The sequence below is a fragment of the Somniosus microcephalus genome, chromosome 6 (genome assembly GCF_052327205.1).
Source record: "Somniosus microcephalus isolate GS21.2 chromosome 6, FLI_Smic_1.0, whole genome shotgun sequence".
In the NCBI taxonomy this organism is placed as follows: domain Eukaryota; kingdom Metazoa; phylum Chordata; class Chondrichthyes; order Squaliformes; family Somniosidae; genus Somniosus; species Somniosus microcephalus.
Window position 1 is genome coordinate 201,688,014 of NC_140992.1, and position 22,769 is coordinate 201,710,782.

General features: G+C 46.3%; 1 protein-coding gene across 2 annotated transcripts in view; it reads left to right on the plus strand.

Moving 5' to 3' along the window:
- The first annotated feature begins 8,951 nt into the window (after positions 1–8,951).
- nup93 (nucleoporin 93) overlaps positions 8,952–22,769 on the plus strand; it is a 137,228-nt gene continuing 123,410 nt past the window's right edge. The window contains exon 1 of one of the 2 annotated variants that reach the window (XM_085991218.1): positions 8,952–9,061. The gene's annotated coding sequence lies outside the window, so the exon portion shown is untranslated. The remainder of the gene's footprint in view (positions 9,062–22,769) is intronic. The other variant, XM_085991220.1, reaches the window with a different exon arrangement.

A 22,769-nucleotide genomic window follows, 5' to 3' on the forward strand; every position in this document is an offset into this window, starting at 1 on the left:
TTTAAGGGGCCCCTCCCGTCCTCCGACCGTAATGTGTACTTCCTCAACATCATTGATGAGTACTCCCGTTTCCCCTTTGCCTTCCCCTGCCCAGACATGACCAGTAGCACGGTCATCAAATGCCTGAACGACCTCTTCGCCTTGTTCGGGTTCCCGAACTATATACATAGCGACCGGGGCTCATCCTTCATGAGCGAGGAACTTCGCCAGTTCCTACTAGCGAGAGGTATTGCTGCAAGCAGGACCACCAGCTACAACCCCCGAGGGAACGGCCAGGTGGAAAGAGAGAACGCGACTGTCTGGAAGGCCGTTCTCTTAGCCTTAAAGTCTAAGGGCCTCCCAACCTCGCGCTGGCAGGAAGTCCTTCCGGCAGCGCTGCATTCCATCCGGTCACTGCTTTGCACGGCCATTAACGCCACCCCCCATGAACGAATGTTTGTTTTCCCCAGGAAGTCGACTACGGGAACCTCGCTACCAACATGGCTGACTTCTCCGGGGCCCGTCTTGCTGCGAAAGCACGTGAGGGCCCATAAAACGGACCCCCTGGTCGAGAGGGTGGACCTCCTGCACGCCAACCCCCAGTACGCCTATGTGGCATACCCAGACGGGCGGGAGGACACAGTCTCCTTACGAGACCTTGCACCCTCGGGCACCCCTGAGACACCACCGTTACCCCCCACCACCCCCCCAAATCCAGCCCAGGTAGACGGCATGCCGGAACCCCACGAGCCTTCGCCGACCACGCAGACACCAGTAGTACACTTCACCCCGCCGGACTCAAATTTAAACAAGGGGTGAATGTGGTAAACCACTTTTATCGTTCACTATCGTTACACTATGGTTATCACTGTTTATATCATTACACTATGGTTATCACTGTTTACACTGTTGTATCACTACACAAGGTCACCTCTTGTCACGCTGTTATACCTGGGCTGACCACAGCTGACTCCGCCCATGGCTCCGCCTGCTTGCCCAGGTATAAAGGTGTTCGACTGGCTGGTATCCCTCCTTGTTGGACCCGATCACCCACGAGGGTGGGCTCTGTTATTTAGCCAATAAAAACCTATAGTTACTATCTTAACTCGTCGCTTTTCATTGAATGAATTGATAGGTATATCAACTTAGTTTTATTGGCTGCCCTGAAAGTACTACTTTGCACTCTAGACATGGATATCTCATTGGACGACCTTTATTTTGAGGTGATGAAGACATGAGGGGGTCAGGTTGAAGGCTCTTAGAATCATGCATTATCAAAAGTAGCTCAGCTCTACATGTAGACACTCACTCGCCAAGATCCACACACCAACAAAGTCTTACTTAGACAACCTCACAGCACAAGGAGAGGAAGTAAAACAGGAGAGCCAGAAACCAGAGCAAGTCAGCGCAAATGGTAGCCCAGAACGTTCAATAAATAAAATCTGACTTAACAAATAATCACTTCACACCTGCCTGCTCCCCAGTGCCACACACACGAATTGGCCCATATGAGGTCATGCATGCCGTGATAATGAGAGATATATGTTTCCGACCCGACGAGGGAGGAGGCATTGCTAGATCTGGTTCTGGGGAATGAGGTAGGTCAAGTGGAGCAAGTGTCAGTAGGTAAACATTTAGGGAACAGTGATCATAGTATCATAAGGTCTAGATTAGCTATGGAAAAGGACAGGGAGCAATCTAGAGTAAAAATGTTTAACTGGGGGAAGGCCAATTTCAGTGGGATGTGAACGGATCTGGCCCGGGTAAACTGGAATCAAAGATTGACAGGCAAAACTGTAATGGAACAATGGGCTGCCTTTAAACAGGAAATAGTTCAGGTACAGTTGAGGTACATTCCCATTAGGGGGAAAGGCAGGGCAACTAAAGTCAGGGCTCCCTGGATGACGAAACAGATAGAGAAGCAGAAAGAGAGAGCGGACGACAGATGTTAGGTGGCAAATACATCTGAGAATCAGGCTATTTATAGAAAGGTCAGAAGAGAAGTGAAAAAGAAACTAAGAGAGTATGAGAATAGAATGGCAGCCAACATAAAAGATAATCCGAAAGTCTTCCGTAGGCATATAAATAGTAAAAGGGTAGTAAGAGGAGGGGTGGGGCTGATTAGAAACCAAAAAGGAGACTTATGCATGGAGGCAGAGGGTATGGCTGAGGTACTAAATGAGTATTTTGCATCTTTCTTCACCAAAGAGAAGGATGCTGCCATAAACAGTGTGAAGGAGGAGGTAGTGGAGATACTTGATAGGATAGGATAAAAATTGATAGAGGTATTAGAAAGGTTGGCTGTACTTAAAGTAGATAAATCACCAGGAGCGGATGGGATGCATCCTAGGATGCTGAGGGAATTGAGGAGGAAATCGCGGAGGTACTGGCCATAATATTCCAATCCTCCTTAGATACGGGGGTGGTGCCAGAGGACTGGAGAATTGCAAATGTTACACCATTGTTCAAAAAAGGGTATAAAGATAAACCCAGCAACTACAGACCAGTCAGTTTGACCTCGGTAGTGGGGAAGCTTTTAGAAACGATAATCAGGGACAAAATTAACAGTCACTTGGACAAGTGTGGATTAATTAAGGAAAGCCAGCACAGATTTGTTAGTCAAATCGTGTTTTTTGATGAGGTAACAGAGAGGATTGATGAGGGTAATGCAGTTGACGTGGTGTACATGGATTTCCAAAAGGCGTTCGACAAAGTGCCACATAATAGGCTTGCCAGTAAAGTTGAAGCCCATGGAATAAAAGGGGCAGTGGCAGCATGGATATGAAATTGGCTAAGTGACAGGAAACAGTAGTGGAGAGAGTAGTGGTGAACGGTGGTTTTTCGGACTGGAGGAAGGTATACAGTGGTGTTCCCCATGGGTCGGTTCTAGGACCACAGCTTTTCTAGATATATATTAATGACTTGACCGTGGGTGTACAGGGCACAATTTCAAAATTTGCAGTTGACACAAAACTTGGAAGTATAGTGAACAGTGAGGAGAGTGATAGACTTCAGCAACACATAGACAGGCTGGTGGAATGGGCGGACACGTGGCAGATGAAATTTAATGCAGAAAAGTGTGAAGTGATACATTTTGGTAGAAAAAAATGAGGAGAGGACATATAAACTAAATGGTACAATCCTGAATGGGGTGCATGAACAGAGAGACCTGGGGTATGTGTGCACAAATCGTTGAAGGTAGCAGGGCAGGTTGAGAAAGCAGTTAAAAAGGCTTATGGGATCCTGGGCTTCATAAACAGAGGTATAGAGTACAAAAGTATAGAAATTATGATGAACCTGTATAAAACACTGGTTCGGCCCCAACTGGAGTATTGTGTCCAATTTTGGGCACCACACTTTAGGAAGGATGTGAAGGCCTTAGAGAGGGTGCAGAAAAGATTTACGAGAATGATTCCAGGAATGGGGGACTTCAGTTACGTTGATAGACTGGAGAATCTGGGGTTGTTCTCCTTGGAGCAGAGAAGATTTGATAGAGGTGTTCAAAATCATGAGGGGTCTGGACAGAGTAGATAGAGAAACTATTCCCATTGGCAGAAGGGTCGAGAACCAGAGGACAGAGATTTAAGGTGATTGGCAAAAGAACCAAAGGCGATGCAAGAAAAACTTTTTTAGACAGCGAGTGGTTAAGATCTGAAATGCAATGCCTGAAAGGGTGGTGGAGGCAGATTCAATCACAGCTTTCAAAAGGGAGTTGGATAAGTATCTGAAGGAAAGAAATTTACAGGGCTGCAGGGGAGTGGGACTAGCTGAAGTGCTGTTGCAGAGAGCTGGCACGGGCTCGGCGGGCCAAATGACCTTCTTCCGTGCTGTAACCATTCTATGACTACAGACAGAGTACTAGGCACAGGCAGGTAGTGCAGGGGTCCCCTGTGGACATCCCCCTCTCAAACAGATACATCACTGAGTACTGTTGGGGGGGGGGGGGGGGGGGAATGGCTTATCAGGGGAAGGCAGCAGCAGCCAACTTCCTGGCACCAGGGGTGGTTCTGCTGCACAGGACGGGAGGAAAGAGGGGTAGAGCTATAGTAATAGGGGATTCTATTGTAAGGGGATAGGCATTTCTGCGGCAGCAAATGAGACTCCAGGATGGTGTGTTGCCTCCCTGGTGCAAGGGTCACGGATGTCTCAGAGCGGCTGCAGAACATTTTGGAAGGGGAGGGTGAACAGCCAGTTGTCGTGGTGCATATAGGTACCAACGATATAGGTAAAAAACAGGATGAGGTCCTAAAAGCTGAATATAGGGAGTTAGGAGGTAAATTAAAAAATACGACCTCAAAAGGTAGTAATCTCAGGATTGCTACCAGTGCCCCGTGCTAGTCAGAGTAGAAATAGAAGGATATTTCAGATGAATACGTGGCTAGAGGAATGGTGCGAGGGGGAGGGATTCAAATTCCTGGGACATTGGAACCGGTTCTGGGGCAGATGGGACCAGTTCAAACCGGACGGTTTGCACCTGGGCAGGGCCGGGACCGATGTCCTAGGGGAGTGTTTGCTAGTGCTCTGGGGGAGGGTTTAAAGTAAAATGGCAGGGGGTTGGGAACCTGAGCAGGGAGACAGAGGAAAGGGAAACAAGGATAAAAGAAAAAGATAGGAAGGAGAAAAACAAAAGTGGCAGTCAAAGAAATCAACAGTTTAAATCAAACATGGCCACAGTAGATAATAATTCTAATAGGTCTAAGAGCGTTAAAAAACAAGCCTGAAGGCTTTGTGTCTTAATGCGAGGAGCATTCGTAATATGGTGGATGAATTAGCTGTGCAAATAGAGGTAAATGATTATGATTTGATTGGGATTGCGGAAACATGGCTCCAGGGTGGCCAAGGCTGGGAACTCAACATCCAGGGGTATTCAATATTCAGGAAAGATAGGCAAAAAGGAAAGGGAGGTGGGGTAGCATTGCTGGTTAAAGAAGGGATTAACACAATTGTAAGGAAGGATATTAGCTCTGATGATGTGGAATCTGTATGGGTAGAACTGAGAAATACCAAGGGGCAGAAAACGTTAGTGGGAGTGGTATATAGACCTCCAAACAGTAATGCAGAGGTTGGGGATGGCATTAAAGGGGAAATTAGAGAAGCGTGCAATAAGGGCACAGCAGTCATCATGGGTGACTTTAATCTACTTATAAATTGGGCTAACCAAATTAGTAACAATATTGTGGAGGAGGAATTCCTGGAGTGTTTACGGGATGGTTTCCTGGACCAATATGTCGAGGAACCAACCAGAGATCAGGCCGTCTTAGACTGGGTATTATGTAACGAGAAAGGGTTAATTAACAATCTTGTTGTACGAGGCCCCTTGGGTTGGAGCGATCATAATATATGATCGAATTCTTCATTAAGATGGAGAATGAAGCTGTTGACTCAGGGTCCTGAATTTAAATAAAGGAAACTACGAAGGTCTGAGGCGCGAGTTGGGTAGGATTGATTGGGAAATGTCACTCAAAGGGTTGACGGTGGATAGGCAATGGCAAACAGTCAAAGACCGCATGGATGAACTACAGAATTTGTTCATCCCAGTTTGGCATAAAAATAAAACAAAAAAAGGTGACTCAACCGTGGCTAACAAGGGAAATTAGGGATAGCATAAGATCCAAGGAGAGGACATATAAATTGGCCAGAAAAAGCAGTAAACCTGAGGATTGGGAGCAGTTTAGGATTCAACAAAGGAGGTCAAAGGGATTAATTAAGAAGGGGAAAATAGAATATGAGAGTAAGCTTGCAGGGCACATAAAAACTGACTGTAAAAGCTTTTATAGATATGTGAAGAGAAAAAGATTGGTGAAGTCAAGCGTAGGTCCCTTGCAGTCAGAATCAGGGGAATTTATAATGGGGAACAAAGAAATGGCTGACCAATTAAATATATATTTTGGTTCTGTCTTCACAAAGGAGGACACAAATAACCTCCCAGAGATGTCGGGGAACATAGGGTCTGATGAAAGGGAGGAACTGAAAGAAATCAGTATTTGTAGGGAAATGGTGTTAAGGAAATTGATGGGATTGAAGGCCGATAAATCCCCAGGGCCTGATAATCTACATCGTAGGGTACTTAAGGAAGTGGCCCTAGAAATAGTAGATGCATTGCTGATCATCTTCCAACATTCGATGGAATCTGGAACAGTACCCATGGATTGGAGGGTAGCTAATGTTACCCCACTATTCAAAAAAGGTGGTAGAGAGAAAACGGGGAATTACAGACCGGTAAGCCTGACATCGGTAGTGGGGAAAATGCTAGAGTCCATTATAAAAGATGTAATAGCAGAGCACTTGGAAAACAGTGACAGGATCGGACAAAGTCAACATGGATTTACAAAAGGTAAATCATGCTTGACTAATCTACTGGAATTTTTTGCGGATGTAATTGGTAAAATAGATAAGGGAGAACCAGTGGATGTGGTGTATTTGGATTTTCAAAAGGCTTTCGATAAGGTCCCGCATAAGAGATTAGCGTGTAAAGTTAAGGCACATGGGATTGGGGGCAAGGTACTGACTTGGATAGAGAACTGGTTGGCTGACAGAAAGCAAAGAGTTGGAATAAACGGGTCTTTTTCCGAGTGGCAGGCAGTGACTAGTGGGGTACCGCAGGGATTGGTCCTTGGACCCCAGCTATTCACAATATATATTAATGATCTAGACAAGGGAAATAGATGTAATATCTCCAAATTTGCAGATGACACAAAGCTGGGTGGGCGTGTGTGCGGTGAGGAGGATGCCGAGAAACTCCAGGATGATTTGGACAGGTTGGATGATTGGGCAGAGGCATGGCAGATGCAATATAACGTGGATAAATGTGAGGTTATCCACTTTGGTAGCAAAAACAGGAAGGCAGATTATTATATGAATGGCAATAGATTGGGAGAAGGGGAAGTGCAACGAGACCTGGGTGGTTTTGTGCACCAGTCGCTGAAGGTAAGCATGCAGGTGCAGCAGGCGGTTAAGAAGGCAAATGGTATGTTGGCCTTCGTAGCGAGAGGGTTTGAGTACAGGAACAAGGATGTCTTGCTGCAGTTGTACAGGGCCTTGGTGAGACCACATCTGGAGTATTGTGTGCAGTTTTGGTCGCCTTATCTGAGGAAGGATGTTCTTGCCATGGAAGGAGTTCAGCGAAGATTCACCAGGCTGATACCTGGAATGGCAGGAATGACGTATGAGGAGAGATTGGGTTGATTGGGCTTGTTCTCGCTGGAGTTTAGAAGAATGAGAGGGGATCTCATTGAAACTTATAAAATTCTGACAGGACTGGACAGACTAAACGCAGGAAGAATGTTCCCGATGGCCGGGGATTCCAGAACCAGGGGTCACAGTCTAAGGATAAGGGGTAGGCCATTTAGGACAGAAATGAGGAGGAATTTCTTCACCCAGAGTGTGGTGAACCTGTGGAATTCTCTACCACAGAAGGCAGTAGAGGCCAATTCATTAAATATATTCAAGAAGGAGTTGGATATATTTCTCAAGGCTAAAGGGATCAAGGGGTATGGGGAGAAAGCAGGGTCCGGATACTGAATTTGGATAACACCAGAGAATGCTGGAAAAACTCAGCAGGTCAGGCAACATCCGTGGAGAGTAATTTGAGTTGATGTTTCGGGTTGAAACCCTTCTTCAAAACTAGAAAGAAAATAAAAAGATCGAAGGTAAAGCTGCGATCGAACAAAAGAAGAAAAAGGAGACAATAAAAGGTATTAGAAGCCAGATGAAATGGTAATGGGCCCGTGGAGACAAAAGGCAGCTGAGATTAGGTGTGAAGTATACTGGCAGGATAAGGACAGCTGCCAGGTGAGAGAGAGAAACAAAAGGAAAGGAGGGGGGGCGGGGAAGGAGGACCCAAAACAAAGGGGTGGAAAAAATTAAAAGGAAAAAAGTAACAGAGGCCGAGGTTATGATCTGAAATTATTGAACTCGATATCGAGTCCGGAAGGCTGCAAAGTGCCTAATCGGAAGATGATTTGCTGTTCCTCGAGTTTAGGTTGAGCTTCCGTACAACAATACAAGAGGCCAAGGATTTGGATGATTAGCCATGATCGCATTGAATGGCGGAGCAGGCTCGCGGGGCCGAATGGCCTACTCCTGCTCCTATCTTCTATGTTTCTATGATGGTGCCTTGTCCGTTTAAACGTCCTTGAAGACTAGTAAAAGCCCTTACAGCTGGTAACGTGAGTTGAGAGAGTAATTTTGAGCAAAGCAGGTGCTTGAGTATCTGGAGAGGTAGCCGTTTGCAGAAGAGAGTTACCCAGGTGCTGAGAAAAATAGTAAAGAAGCAAGTGAAAGCTGTGTTAGAGCTGCGGAGAGATGGTAGTGTATTGGCACAAGAACAGTTGACTTACCTTTGTGAGGTCAGTGGATGTCTTCCTGCAGTATGGCAGTTGTTGGAGGGCCAGACTGCCTCTGCCACCTCCTCCAAATGGCTTACAGCTCTCTTATGTGGTCTCTTGCACTCAGTACCCATCAGGCGGTCCCTCCTGGCCCTTACTTCTTCCGGTCTCAGCTTCACCGACACATCGGAAAACCTGAGACCCCCTTCCAGCTACTGACACCCACTCCCCTAGGTTGCAGCTCCTCCAGCCAGTTTGCTGGAAAGTATGTCGCTCTTAAACTTGCTACAGCCGTTTATTAAAAGGAAAGACTTCAGGCATATTAATCGGGCTATTTTATTCCCGACCTAAACAGACGCGTGCAGGTGCAAACTCGGGCTGACTGCTTTGAATAGGTTGGCTGGCAGCACAGTGAGGATGTAATTCAATCATTGAGACCCGTTTGAATCGCCCACACTGCTCGCCGGTGAACTTCTTGTCCAATGGGATTGAAGGAGTGCGCGCGTGTGCGGTCGTTCCTGGGTCAGGCCATTGTCCAATGGGAGGCAGCGAGGTCGGCTGCCGGGGAGACCCGCTAGCCAATGGGAGGCAGCAATGGCGGCGCGCGGCGCCTGCTGGGTGGCTGCGCCGTCCAATGAGAGGGCGGCACGCAATGGTTGCTGGGTTGTGGCGCGACGGCACCGGCAGAGGGACGAAAAGCCGGACGGTGTTGTGGTGACGGAGCGTGGTGCAGCCGGGCCTGAGCGGACACGCAGGTAACAAGAGCCGCCGGGCCGGGCGCTCGGAACTCGCTGTACTCGGTCATTAAAACCGCAGCCCACCCTCCGACTGATATAAAGCCCTTCCCCGCAGTAGCACTATGTGAACCCTGCTCACCAGCTCCGGCCACTGCAGGGGAAGCCACCTCAAAGCTTTTAAACTGTGTCAGTTGTGGCTCAGTGGGTCGCACTCTCGCCTCTGAGTCAGAAGGTTGTGGGTTCAAGTCCCACTCTAGGGACTTGAGCATAAAAATCTAGGCCGATACTCCAGTGCAATGCTGAGGATGAGACATTAAACTGAGGCCCTGTCTCTTATAGGTGGACATAAAAGATTCCACTGCATTATTTTGAACAAGAGCAGGGGCGTTATCCCCGGTCTCCTGACCAATATTTATCCTTCAACCAACATCACGAAAAAATAATCTGTTTAGTATCTCATTGGTGGGAGCTTGCTGTGCACAAATTAGCTGCCACGTTTCTTGCATTACAAACAGTGACTTGCAAGATCACATTTCGTTGTTCATGTACTTGTGCAATGACAATAAAAGTTGAATTATTATTAAGTGCTTTGGGACATCCTGAGGACATGAAAGACAATATAAATACAAGTGTTTTTGGATGGTGAGGCTGGTTCATGAAGTGGCAGCAGTGTGTCACTCCCATTGCACACTTATTCTTGAAAGCATTTGGTTTGCAACAGCAAATGACTGGTAACATTCAGTGTTCCACAGTGAAATCCATTAAAATCAAACTTTGTCGAGTTCCCCGATAGAGCATTGGTTAAACTTGCTTTGGCGCACAATCAAGCAAATCTACAAGGTGCCAGGTTCTGTTCCCTGGTCTGCGCTTGGTTAGCTGAGGCCACCCACAATAGCAGTTCAGGAGCAACAAATGTCCAATGCTGAGTTAGAGAGGGAGAAACAACATTATCTGAAGTTCCCATTCCTGGAAGAATCCCAGTAGTAGAAAATTCTTATTTCTGTGATAGGCTTTTGCAATCAGCAAGTCCTTTAATACTGCAGAGTGTATCCATGGAAATGAGATAAAATACCAATTTAAAAAACCCTGAAAAATGCAGAATTAAAAAAGAAATGTAAGCCAATACCTTTTTCAAGTTATCTAGAGACTTTATGCTTGGTCTTGGTGAAAGTGTGTGTGTGGTTTTCAGGTGAGGGCTTGATTGGGCTTGGGTGTGAAGTGCATTCCCCCCTCTTTTTCCTTTTCTTTTCTTTCCACCCCCTGCCCCCCCCCCCCAGCCCCACAATCCAGAGGTGACCAAAATTAGGAGTGTTCAAAGAACACATTCAGATATGATTTTAAAGGTAGTACATTCCAAGTCTAGTGAGGAGCTAGTTCAGGGTAATGAAGTAATCTGAAAGGAAAATATTCAGAGCCCAGTGGTGAAATGTAACTGGGTTTACTGTTGGAATAGATGAAAGTGTAAAAAAAAAGCCAGACTGGAAAAGAGCAGATATTAGGGAGTTCTAGATGGTTGTGGATTCTAGCACCACTCCAGGACTTGAGCACATAACCTTGGCTGACATTCCAGTACAGTACTGAGAGTGCTGTACTGTCTGAGGTGCTGACCGAAGTCCCATCTACTGTACTTCCTCAAGTAGACACAACTGATCTCATGACTCCGTTCAAAGAAATGCAGGGGAGTTCTGATGTCCTGGCCAACCAACATCACAAACAGTTTAATTGGTCTTTTCTACATTAAAATTCCCTAAAATACAGCAACTACAAATTGGAAGTTGATCTCCGTCCTGTCAATCTGGTGATGCGAGTGATCACCAGCAGATATGTGGCAAATGTAAGTTGTTGCAAGATTGCAAAATTAGGAACATGGCAAACTGAAGGAGTTTGCAGGAAAACATAAACAGGTTTGTAAAATGGAAACATAGAAGATAGGAGTAGGCCATTCAGCCCCTCGAGCCTGCTCTGCCATTCAATGCGATCATGGCTGATCATCCAAATTCAGTACCCTGTCCCTGCCTTCTCCCCATATCCCTTGATCCCTTTTAGCCTTAAGAAATATATCCAACTCCTTGAATATATTTAATGAATTGGCCTCTACTGCCTTCTGTGGTAGAGAATTCCACAGGTTAACCACTCTCTGGGTGAAGAAATTCCTCCTCATTTCTGTCCTAAATGGCTTACCCCTTATCCTTACACTGTGACCCCTGGTTCTGGACTCCCCGACCATCGGGAACATCCTTCCTGCATCTAGTCTGTCCAGTCCTGTCAGAATTTTATAAATTTCAATGAGATCCCCCCTCATTCTTGTAAACTCCAGCGAGTATAAGCCCAATCGACCCAATCTCTCCTCATACGTTATTCCTGCCATCCCAGGTATCAGCCTGGTGAATCTTCATTGAACTCCTTCCATGGCAAGAACATCCTTCCTCAGATAAGGTGACCAAAACTGCACACAATACTCCAGATGTGGTCTCACCAAGGCCCTGTACAACTGCAGCAAGACATCCTTGTTCCTGTACTCAAACCCTCTTGCTACGAAGGCCAACATACCATTTGCCTTCTTAACTGCCTGCTGCACCTGCATGCTTACCTTCAGCGACTGGTGCACAAGGACACCCAGGTCTCATTGCACTTCCCCTTCTCCCAATCTATTGCCATTCAGATAATAATCTGCCTTCCTGTTTTTGACACCAAAGTGGATAACCTCGCATTTATCCATGTTATATTGCATCTGCCATGCTTCTGCCCAATCACCCAACTTGTCCAAATCATCCTGGAGTTTCTTGGCATCCTCCTCACAGCACACACGCCCACCCAGCTTTGTGTCGTCTGCAAACGTGGAGATATTACATCTAGTTCCCTTGTCTAGATCATTAATATATATTGTGAATAGCTGGGGTCCAAGGACCGATCCCTGCGGTACCCCACTAGTCACTGCCTGCCACTCGGAAAAAGACCCGTTTATTCCAACTCTTTGCTTTCTGTCTGCCAACCAGTTCTCTATCCAAGTCAATACCTTGTCCCCAATCCCATGTGCCTTAACTTTACACGCTAATCTCTTATGCGGGACCTTATCGAAAGCCTTTTGAAAGTCCAAATACACCACATCCACTGGTTCTCCCTTATCTATTTTACCAGTTACATCCTCAAAAAATTCCATTAGATTAGTCAAGCACGATTTACCTTTTGTAAATCCATGTTGACTTTGTCCGATCCTGTCACTGTTTTCCAAGTGCTCTGCTATTACATCTTTTATAATGGACTCTCACATTTTCCCCACTACCGATGTCAGGCTTACCGGTCTGTAATTCCCTGTTTTCTCTCTACCACCTTTTTTGAATAGTGGGGTAACATTAGCTACCCTCCAATCCATGGGTACTGTTCCAGATTCCATCGAATGTTGTACTGTTCCAGATTCCATCGAATGTTGGAAGATGATCCGCAATGCATCTACTATTTCTAGGGCCACTTCCTTAAGTACCCATGGATGTAGATTATCAGGCCCTGGGGATTTATTGGCCTTCAATCCTGTCAATTTCCCTAAAATGGTGGGAGATTCAATTCAATGTAGAGAAATGTGCAGCACTTTTTTTGGGGTGGGGGGGGGGTTGCGGGGAACAATATAAGGAAGTATGTCCTAAAAGGTATTCTTAACAACATCGGGTAACAGAGATCTAGGGATGCAAAAGCATTGATCTTTGAAGTTGTATGTGCAGATAAAGAAGGCCGTAAAAGAGAAATGCTATTCTGGGTTTTGCACACAGGAAGATTGAATATAAAAGTGTGAAAGTGATGTTGAATTTATACAAGAGATTGATTGATACTTGCCATAGAGGGAGTGCAACGAAGGTTCACCAGATTGATTCCTGGGATAGGGGGATTGTCCTATGAGGAGAGATTGAGTAGATTAGGCCTATATTCTCTAGAGTTTAGAAGAATCAGAGTTGATCTCATTGAAACATACAAAATTCTTACAGGGCTCGACAGGGTAGATGCAGGGAGGATGTCTCCCCGGTAGATGCAGGGAGGATGTCTCCCCGGTAGATGCAGGGAGGATGTCTCCCCGGTAGATGCAGGGAGGATGTCTCCCCGGTAGATGCAGGGAGGATGTCTCCCCGGTAGATGCAGGGAGGATGTCTCCCCGGTAGATGCAGGGAGGATGTCTCCCCGGTAGATGCAGGGAGGATGTCTCCCCGGTAGATGCAGGGAGGATGCCTCCCCGGTAGATGCAGGGAGGATGTCTCCCCGGTAGATGCAGGGAGGATGTCTCCCCGGTAGATGCAGGGAGGATGTCTCCCCGGTAGATGCAGGGAGGATGTCTCCCCGGTAGATGCAGGGAGGATGTCTCCCCGGTAGATGCAGGGAGGATGCCTCCCCGGTAGATGCAGGGAGGATGTCTCCCCGGTAGATGCAGGGAGGATGTCTCCCCGGTAGATGCAGGGAGGATGTCTCCCCGGTAGATGCAGGGAGGATGTCTCCCCGGTAGATGCAGGGAGGATGTCTCCCCGGTAGATGCAGGGAGGATGTCTCCCCGGTAGATGCAGGGAGGATGTCTCCCCGGTAGATGCAGGGAGGATATCTCCCCGGTAGATGCAGGGAGGATGTCTCCCCGGTAGATGCAGGGAGGATATCTCCCCGGTAGATGCAGGGAGGATGTCTCCCCGGTAGATGCAGGGAGGATGTCTCCCCGGTAGATGCAGGGAGGATGTCTCCCCGGTAGATGCAGGGAGGATGTCTCCCCGGTAGATGCAGGGAGGATGTCTCCCCGGTAGATGCAGGGAGGATGTCTCCCCGGTAGATGCAGGGAGGATGTCTCCCCGGTAGATGCAGGGAGGATGCCTCCCCGGTAGATGCAGGGAGGATGTCTCCCCGGTAGATGCAGGGAGGATGTCTCCCCGGTAGATGCAGGGAGGATGCCTCCCCGGTAGATGCAGGGAGGATGCCTCCCCGGTAGATGCAGGGAGGATGTCTCCCCGGTAGATGCAGGGAGGATGCCTCCCCGGTAGATGCAGGGAGGATGCCTCCCCGGTAGATGCAGGGAGGATGCCTCCCCGGTAGATGCAGGGAGGATGCCTCCCCGGTAGATGCAGGGAGGATGTCTCCCCGGTAGATGCAGGGAGGATGTCTCCCCGGTAGATGCAGGGAGGATGTCTCCCCGGTAGATGCAGGGAGGATGTCTCCCCGGTAGATGCAGGGAGGATGTCTCCCCGGTAGATGCAGGGAGGATGTCTCCCCGGTAGATGCGGGGAGGATGTCTCCCCGGTAGATGCGGGGAGGATGTCTCCCCGGTAGATGCGGGGAGGATGTCTCCCCGGTAGATGCGGGGAGGATGTCTCCCCGGTAGATGCGGGGAGGATGTCTCCCCGGTAGATGCAGGGAGGATGTCTCCCCGGTAGATGCAGGGAGGATGTCTCCCCGGTAGATGCAGGGAGGATGTCTCCCCGGTAGATGCAGGGAGGATGTCTCCCCGGTAGATGCAGGGAGGATGCCTCCCCGGTAGATGCAGGGAGGATACCTCCCCGGTAGATGCAGGGAGGATGTCTCCCCGGTAGATGCAGGGAGGATGCCTCCCCGGTAGATGCAGGGAGGATGCCTCCCCGGTAGATGCAGGGAGGATGCCTCCCCGGTAGATGCAGGGAGGATGCCTCCCCGGTAGATGCAGGGAGGATGCCTCCCCGGTAGATGCAGGGAGGATATCTCCCCGGTAGATGCAGGGAGGATGTCTCCCCGGTAGATGCAGGGAGGATGCCTCCCCGGTAGATGCAGGGAGGATGTCTCCCCGGTAGATGCAGGGAGGATGTCTCCCCGGTAGATGCAGGGAGGATGTCTCCCCGGTAGATGCAGGGAGGATGCCTCCCCGGTAGATGCAGGGAGGATGCCTCCCCGGTAGATGCAGGGAGGATGCCTCCCCGGTAGATGCAGGGAGGATGTCTCCCCGGTAGATGCAGGGAGGATGTCTCCCCTGGCTAGAACCAGGGGTCACAGCCTCAGAATAAAGGGCCGGCCATTTAGAACTGAGATGAGACATTTCTTCACTCAGAGAGTGGTGAATCTTTGGAATTCTCTGCTCCAGAGGGCTGTGGAGGCTCAGTCCTTGAGTATATTTAAGACAGCGATCGATAGATTTTTGAATATTAAGGGAATCAAGGGATATGGGGATAATGCAGGAAAGTGGAGATGAGGTAGATGATCAGCCATGATCTTATTGAATGGCGGAGCAGGCTCGAAGGGCCGAATGGCTCCTATTTTTTATGTTCTTATGTTCTAAGTCACAGTTGGAGTATTACGTGCAGATCTGGGCACCCCGATTTAGAAAGGATATTCGAGCCATGTAAAGGGTACAATGAAGATTCAATAGAATATCACGTTTGAGAGATTATAGTTATGAAGAAAGGATGTGACAGTTGCAGTTTTTTTCACTGGAGCAGAGAAGTTTAAGTTTGAAAGATTTTCAGAAGGTAACCGGTGAAAGAACGTGTTGACAAATCAATAAAAAGAGGTCATCATTAGAAGAGTGGGGGAAAGTTAGAAGAACCTTTTTTAGAGGGTTATTAGAGCTAAGAATGCGTTCCCGCAAGTGGCTATAATCATTTTAAAGGGAATTGGATTTGAAAGGGAAAAAGAATATAAAAGACAGGGAATTGGGATTAGCATAGGTAGTGCCATTTGAAGACTTAGCATCAACATGGTGGTCAGAATGAGGGTCTCCTGCACTGTAATTCCTATGATTCTGGCAAATTAAAGGGCATGGGAAACTGAGGATGTATTTGGGAGACTAGAGAAATATGTAAACAGATTAGAGAATTAGGCAGATATGTGGCAAATGCAGTCCAGCATAGATAAATGTGAAGCAGTGTGTTTTAGGAAAAACAACCGAGCATGGAAATGTACCATAGTCAAATTCTCAGTAGAGTGGAAGAGAGATCTAGGGATGCAGCTACACATGAGTGCCACCTATGGCTCAGTTGGTAGCACTCTCGCCTCTTGAGTCAGATTGTGGGTTCCAGTCCCACTCCAGAGACTTGAGCACAAAAATCCAGGCTGACACTCCAGTGCAATACTGAGGGAGTGCTGCACTGTCGGAGGTGCCATCTTTCGAATGAGACATTAAACCGAGGCCCCTTCTGCTCTCTCAGGTGGACGTAAAAGATCCCATGGCACTATATCGAAGAAGAGCAAGGGAGTTATCCCTGGTGTCCTGGACAATATTTATCCCTCAATCAGTATCACTAAAAACAGATTAGCTGGTCGTTATCACATTGCTGTTTGTGGGAGCTTGCTGTGCGCAAATTAGCTGCCGCGTTTCCTACATTACAACAGTGACTACACTTCAAAAGTACTTCATTGGCTGGAAAGTGCTTTGGAATGTCTGGTGCTCATGAAAGGTGCTATATAAATCCAAGTCTGTCTTTCTTTACACAGATTGTTAGGAGGGATTAGGTGGCAAAGGTCATAAATGGACAAATGAAAGTCTGGTTTGATTATAAAGGGGCATTGTATACAGAGCATGGAGGAGTTAATGACTCTACAATACAGGCATCATTTGAAGTACAGTGTGCAGCTTTGGCACCTCTTTAAGGAAAGGACATTGGACACATGGGAAAACATAGACTTATAAGGATGATACCAGAAATGAGAGGATTTAGTTAGAGCTGTATTCACTGAAGTACAGAAGGATCTAATAGAAGATTATTTCCATTAGTTGGTGAATAGGTACAAGGAGGTATAAATTCAGGAGTAGTATTCGGAGCATAAAGGGGCAAGTTAGAAGGAATTTTTGGTGCAAAGACTTAAGATATGAAATGTTTTATCTTAAATAATTACTGAAGCCAAGCCAATCAATCTTGGATGATTTAACTGTACAGTCTACAGGCCAACCCTTCAAAATGTGTTTTTGCAAACTGTCATTTCAGAAGGTACATTAATTTTCAAACTTATCAGGCCATGATTTATTGCTCACTATGATTTGTGTAAAGCTTGTCCATTTTTTCAGCATGGGATTAATCATACATAGTTGTCATTGGTACCCCATTTATATTGTCAGACCGGAAATTGCCTGAAGTCTGTTTTGACAGTTGAAGTATGGCAAATTATCCATGCAGAATCAGCACCCATTTAACAGAACTGGATCCTTGGCATAGATTTTGTGCTGGTGCTGATTTGGTTGAATACAGGTAGACTATCCTTTATCCGAAAACCTCGGGACCAGCCGAGTTTCGGATAAAGGAGAATTTCGGATTTCGGAAGGTGGGTCGGCGGGGGTCCGCGGGGGGTCGTGCGCACGACTTACGCTGACGCTCAGCGTAAGTCAGGCGGGGTCCGCGGGGGGGTCGGCGGTTGTCGGGGCCGGCGGGGTCGGCGGGGGGTCGTGTGCACGACTTACCCTTTATCCGAACTTCCGAAACCGGAACCCTCTAAAAACCGAAGGTTTTTTCGTTCGTACGCACGACTTACGCTGAACGAAAAAACCTTCGGTTTTTAGAGGGTTTCGGTTTTCGGGAGTCCGGATAAAGGGTAGTCTACCTGTACTTGTAAAATCTGGAGGCAGCAATGTGACCAGCCTTTCCCACTCGAGCTTTTCCTGCTGTATACCCATTGTTTGTTCTGGTTATCTCTGAAATGAGTGTGCAAATGTTGTGCATGCAGCATCTGAAATGCACATCCAGAAAAATATAGATGGCCGCAGAGCTGACCTGCTGAGCAAGCCAACAGTATAAGCTTGCTCAATTCAACGTATACACTCTCTATTTAATGGCCTGTAATTTGTGGTCAGCGGTGAAGCAAAGGCGTTTGCCACTGACCCCGAAGTAAGCATCCCACAAAGATCTCGCGAAATCAACGTAGTTTAGTGGGAATCCCATAGTGCGAGCTGCTGTGAGGTCAACAAGCTGTCTAAGCAGCCAATCACAATGCAGAATTCTTAGACAGGGAACCAGGAAATAGAAAGCACTAATCACTTTTTTAAAAATTTATATAGAGAGCAAAATAAAAATTGGGACATATACATTGGTTTAAGGTAGAAGCTGAAATATTATGAACAACTTAAAAAAATGTTTTTAAATTAATTTGAAAATCTAAATTTTTAACTTAATGGAGAAATTTGACATTCCACCAATATAAAATTAGATTTTCAAGGCCAGTTGTTTATCAGTAGTTATTACTCAGATCGCCATTTTCAAAAGGCCTTTGATAAAGTCCCACATAAGAGGTTAGTGTGCAAAATTAAAGCACATGGGATTGGGGGTAATATACTGGCATGGATTGAAAATTGGTTAACAGACAGGAAACAGAGTAGGAATAAATGGGTCTTTTTTGGGGTGGCAGGCGGTGACTAGTGGCGTACCGCAGGGATCAGTGCTTGGGCCCCAGCTATTCACAATATATATCAATGATTTGGATGAGGGAACCAAATGTAATATTTCCCAGTTTGCTGACGACACAAAACAAGGTGGAGTTGTGAGGAGGATACAAAGAGGCTTCAAGGCGATTTAGACAAGTTGAGTGAGTGGGCAAATACATGGCAGATGCAGTATAACGTGGATAAATGGGAAGTTATCCACTTCGGTAGGAAAAACAGAAAGGCAGAGTATTATTTAAATGGTGATAGATTGGGAAATGCCGATGTACAAAGGGACCTGGGTGTCCTTGTACACCAGTCACTGAAAGCAAACATGCAGGTGCAGCAAGCAGTTAGGAAGGCAAATGGTACGTTGGCCTTCATTGTAAGAGGATTTGAGCACAGGAGCAAGGGTGTCTTACTTTACAGTTATACAGGGCCTTGGTGAGACCACACCTGGAGTACTGTGTGCAGTTTTGGTCTCCTTACCTAAGAAAGGATATACTTGCCATAGAGGGAGTGCAGCGAAGGTTCACCAGACTGATTCCTGGGATGGCTGGACTGTCATATGAGGAGAGATTGGGTCGGTTAGGCCTGTATTCACTAGAGTTTAGAAGAATGAGAGGGGATCTCATTGAAATGTATAACATTCTGACAGGGCTAGACAGACTGGATGCAGGGAGGATGTTTCCACTGGGGGGGTCTAGAACGAGGGGTCACAGTCTCAGGATACGGGGTAGGACATTTAGGACTGAGATGAGGAGAAATTTCTTCACTCAGGGTGGTGAACCTGTGGAATTCTCTACCACAGAAGGCTGTGGAGGCCAAGTCACTGAATATATTTAAGAAGATAGATAGATTTCTAGACAGAAAAGGCATCAAGGGGTATGGGGAGAGGGCGGATATGGTATTGAGATAGAGGATCAGCCTTGATCATATTGAATAGCAGAGCAGGCTCGAAGGGCCGAATGGCCTACTCCTGCTCCTATTTTTCTATGTTTCTATAAAAACCCAGTTACACCTCATTTGAATGGGTCTAACTTTTTAATGGGGTTTCTAAGCGATATTTGTTTGGAAAGGGGGAAGTTTTTGTCAGATCAGTGATTTCACTGATTGCAGCCTGTGGAGGAGCAGTGATTGACAGACCGCAATTTCAGGATTTCTGCGTTGGGCTGTGCACGCGCTAATTACTGAAAGTACGGTCAGTTTCAAAGGCGAAATGACGGCGAACGCTACCAGTTCGCTGTCATCAGCACCGCAAGTTCCGGGCCAATACATATTAAATCGTGGATCATAGTTGCATTGTGTCTCTTTATATACAAGACATAGAAGTGGTTAGTTTTAGAATAGTGTGGAATTGTTTGTCAAGCTAATCCTAGTGGTACAATGCGATGTACCAAAATAAGCTGGACTGTATTTAACTTGTTTCATCAGGTAAAACCTTTAGACAGTTTTGCCCTAGGCTGAAGTCTGTGATTATGTAGTTCATCTTCAAGTACATTGCATAAATCTGTGTAGTAACAGATATTTGGGATACAAATAATCTTGGGAAGATCGAAGCCATTGTTTTCGGTCCTAGCCACTGACTCCACCCGTCTCCCTAACATCTGTCTGAGGCTGAACCAGACTGTTCGCAAACTTGGTGTCATATTTGACCCTGAAATGAGATTCCGACCACATATCCGCAGCATAACTAAGACCGCCTATTTCCACCTGCGTAACATCGCCCATCTCCGCCCTTGCCTCAGCTCATCCACTGCTGAAACCCTTATCCATGCCTTTGTTACCTCTAGACTTGTCTATTCCAATGCACTACTGGCTGGCCTCCCACATTCTACCCTATGTAAACTTGAGCTCATCCAAAACTCGGCTGCTCGTGTCCTAACTCGCACCACGTCCCGTTCGCCCATCACCCCTGTGCTCGCTGACCTACATTGGCTCCCGGTTAAGCAATGCCTCATCCTTGTTTTCAAATCTCTCCATGGCCTCGCTCCTCCCTATCTCTGTAATCTGCTTCAACCCCACAACCCCCTGAGATATTTGCGCTCCCCTAATTCTGCCCTCTTGATGATCTCCGATTATAATCATTCAACCATTGGTGTCTGTGCCTTCTGTTGTCTAGGCCCTAAGCTCTGGAATTCCCTCCCTAAACCTCTTTACCTTTCTTTCCTCCTTTAAGACGCTCCTTTAAACCTAGCTCTTTGACCAAGCTTTTGGTCACCTGCCCTAATTTCTCCTTATGTGGCTCAGTGTCAAATTTTTCTTTTTATATTACTCCTGGGACATTTTACTATGTTAAAGGCGCTATATAAATACAAGTTGTTGAATAAAAATCAGCGCATGCTTTGACTCTAATGACTATAAGGATTGTGCGGAATGATAGAATCATTGAAATTTACGGCACAGAAGGGGGCCATTAAGCCCATCATTTCTGCACTGGTTGAAAAGAGCCATCCAGCCTAATCCCATATTCCAGCTCTTGGTTCATAACCTTGAAGTTTATGGCACTTCAAGTGTATATCCAAGTACTTTTTAAATGTGTTGAGTGGTTCTGCCTCTACCACCCTATCAGGCAGTGAGTTCCAGACCCCCACCACCCTAAACTCCCTTCTAATCCTTCTACCAATTACTTTAAATATGTGACCCCTGGTTATTGACCTCTTCTAAGGGAAATAGGTCCTTCTTATCCACTCTCTCTAGGCCCTCATAATTTTATACACCTCAATTAAGTCTCCCCTCAACCTCCTCTGTTGAAAAGAAAACAACCCCAGCCTATCCAATCCTTCCTCATAGCTAAAATTCTCCAGTCCTGGCAATATCCTCATAAATCTCCTCTGTACCCTCTCTCATGTAATCACATCTTTGCTGTAATGTGGTGACCAGAACTGTACACAGTACTCTAGCTGTGGCCTAACTAGTGTTCTACGCAGTTGCAGCACAACCTCTCCGCTCCCACACTCCACGCCTCGAAGATTCATTTTTATTAAATAACCTGTATCGTTCAGCACATTCTAATTTCCTAACAGTGCTGAATTGCCATATCTGTATGACTTTAGGGTTAGTAATTTTGAACATCTGTTCTACTCTGCTTTCGTTAGCCAAAAAGATTCAACAGCCTGCAACCATGAAACCAAATTCTCCAGAATATCACCAAACGCTTTCTACATTGCTGACACAAATCAACAGTTTATTCATGACATTGTTGTTTGTGGGATTTAGTGTGCATAATGGCTGTCATGTTTGCCTACATAAGTTACCGCACACACACTAATTCCCTGTACATAACCGCTTTGAGCAGTGTCTGGGAGATGAAATAAGGTGCTATATAAATACAAGTATGTTTTAAATTTTGACATGAAGTTGTGCAGTTCTGCAGAAGGCAAGCTTGGTGGACCATGGTTTTTGTCTAGTAATTCCTAAATAACAAAGGATTATAGTCTTGGTGATCTCTACGATTTCATTATGAAAAGTTATAGGATCTTGAGCCATTTGCGATCTTGTTATATTAATACAAGATGCCACATTGAATTATTAGTGTTCAAAATTTATAGTTTGTTGTAGAACATTCTTTGTATAATCAGACAGACTGATTTTGATTCTTCATATTCTGGCGATTTGTTTTGAGGAATGTAATTGGGGAGAAAGTTGCCTTGCTTCTTTTAACTCTACTGTTTATAATGGAGACAGGCAACTGTTTATAATGGAGACAGGCAACTGTTTATGATGGAGACAGGCAACTGTTTATAATGGAGACAGGCAACTGTTTATAATGGAGACAGGCAACTGTTTATGATGGAGACAGGCAACTGTTTATGCAGCGTGCATTCAGACAAGGTCACGAGCTTTTCCAGTTATTGTTGATTAATGAGAGACTGACTCAGCAGTCTTGTCGCATTATAATGCCGACTGCTGAATGTGGTAACTGCAGTTAAACTGTTGCTTTCTGCATGTGACATATTTGGAGTTGCATATTGTGTTTTAGAGATTGTGTTACTCAATGGCCCAGAAATTCGGGTCGGGGGCTTCCCGCGGGTGCAAGCCCCCGACCTGCACTTACCTTGCGCGCCGGCCGTTGAGCTGTGGGCCCCCGTGGAATTGCGATCCTGGGCCTCCTCCAACTGCCGGCGCGCAGTGCTTGCGTATCCCAGGGGCGCAGTTAGTTCAATGCATCCCCTGGGATCACGTGGGCCATGGAGAGCCAATGGTAGCAGGGAATGCTTCATTCATAAGTTACCTATAAATACTACAAGCCCCAAAACATCACTAAATCTTCAAATAAATTTTTTAAAAATCACATTTTAAAAATAAACTATAAATTACATGAAATAACTATTTTAAACAATTTAAATTTTTGAAAAACTTAATTACATTTTCTAACGGGGCTAAAAG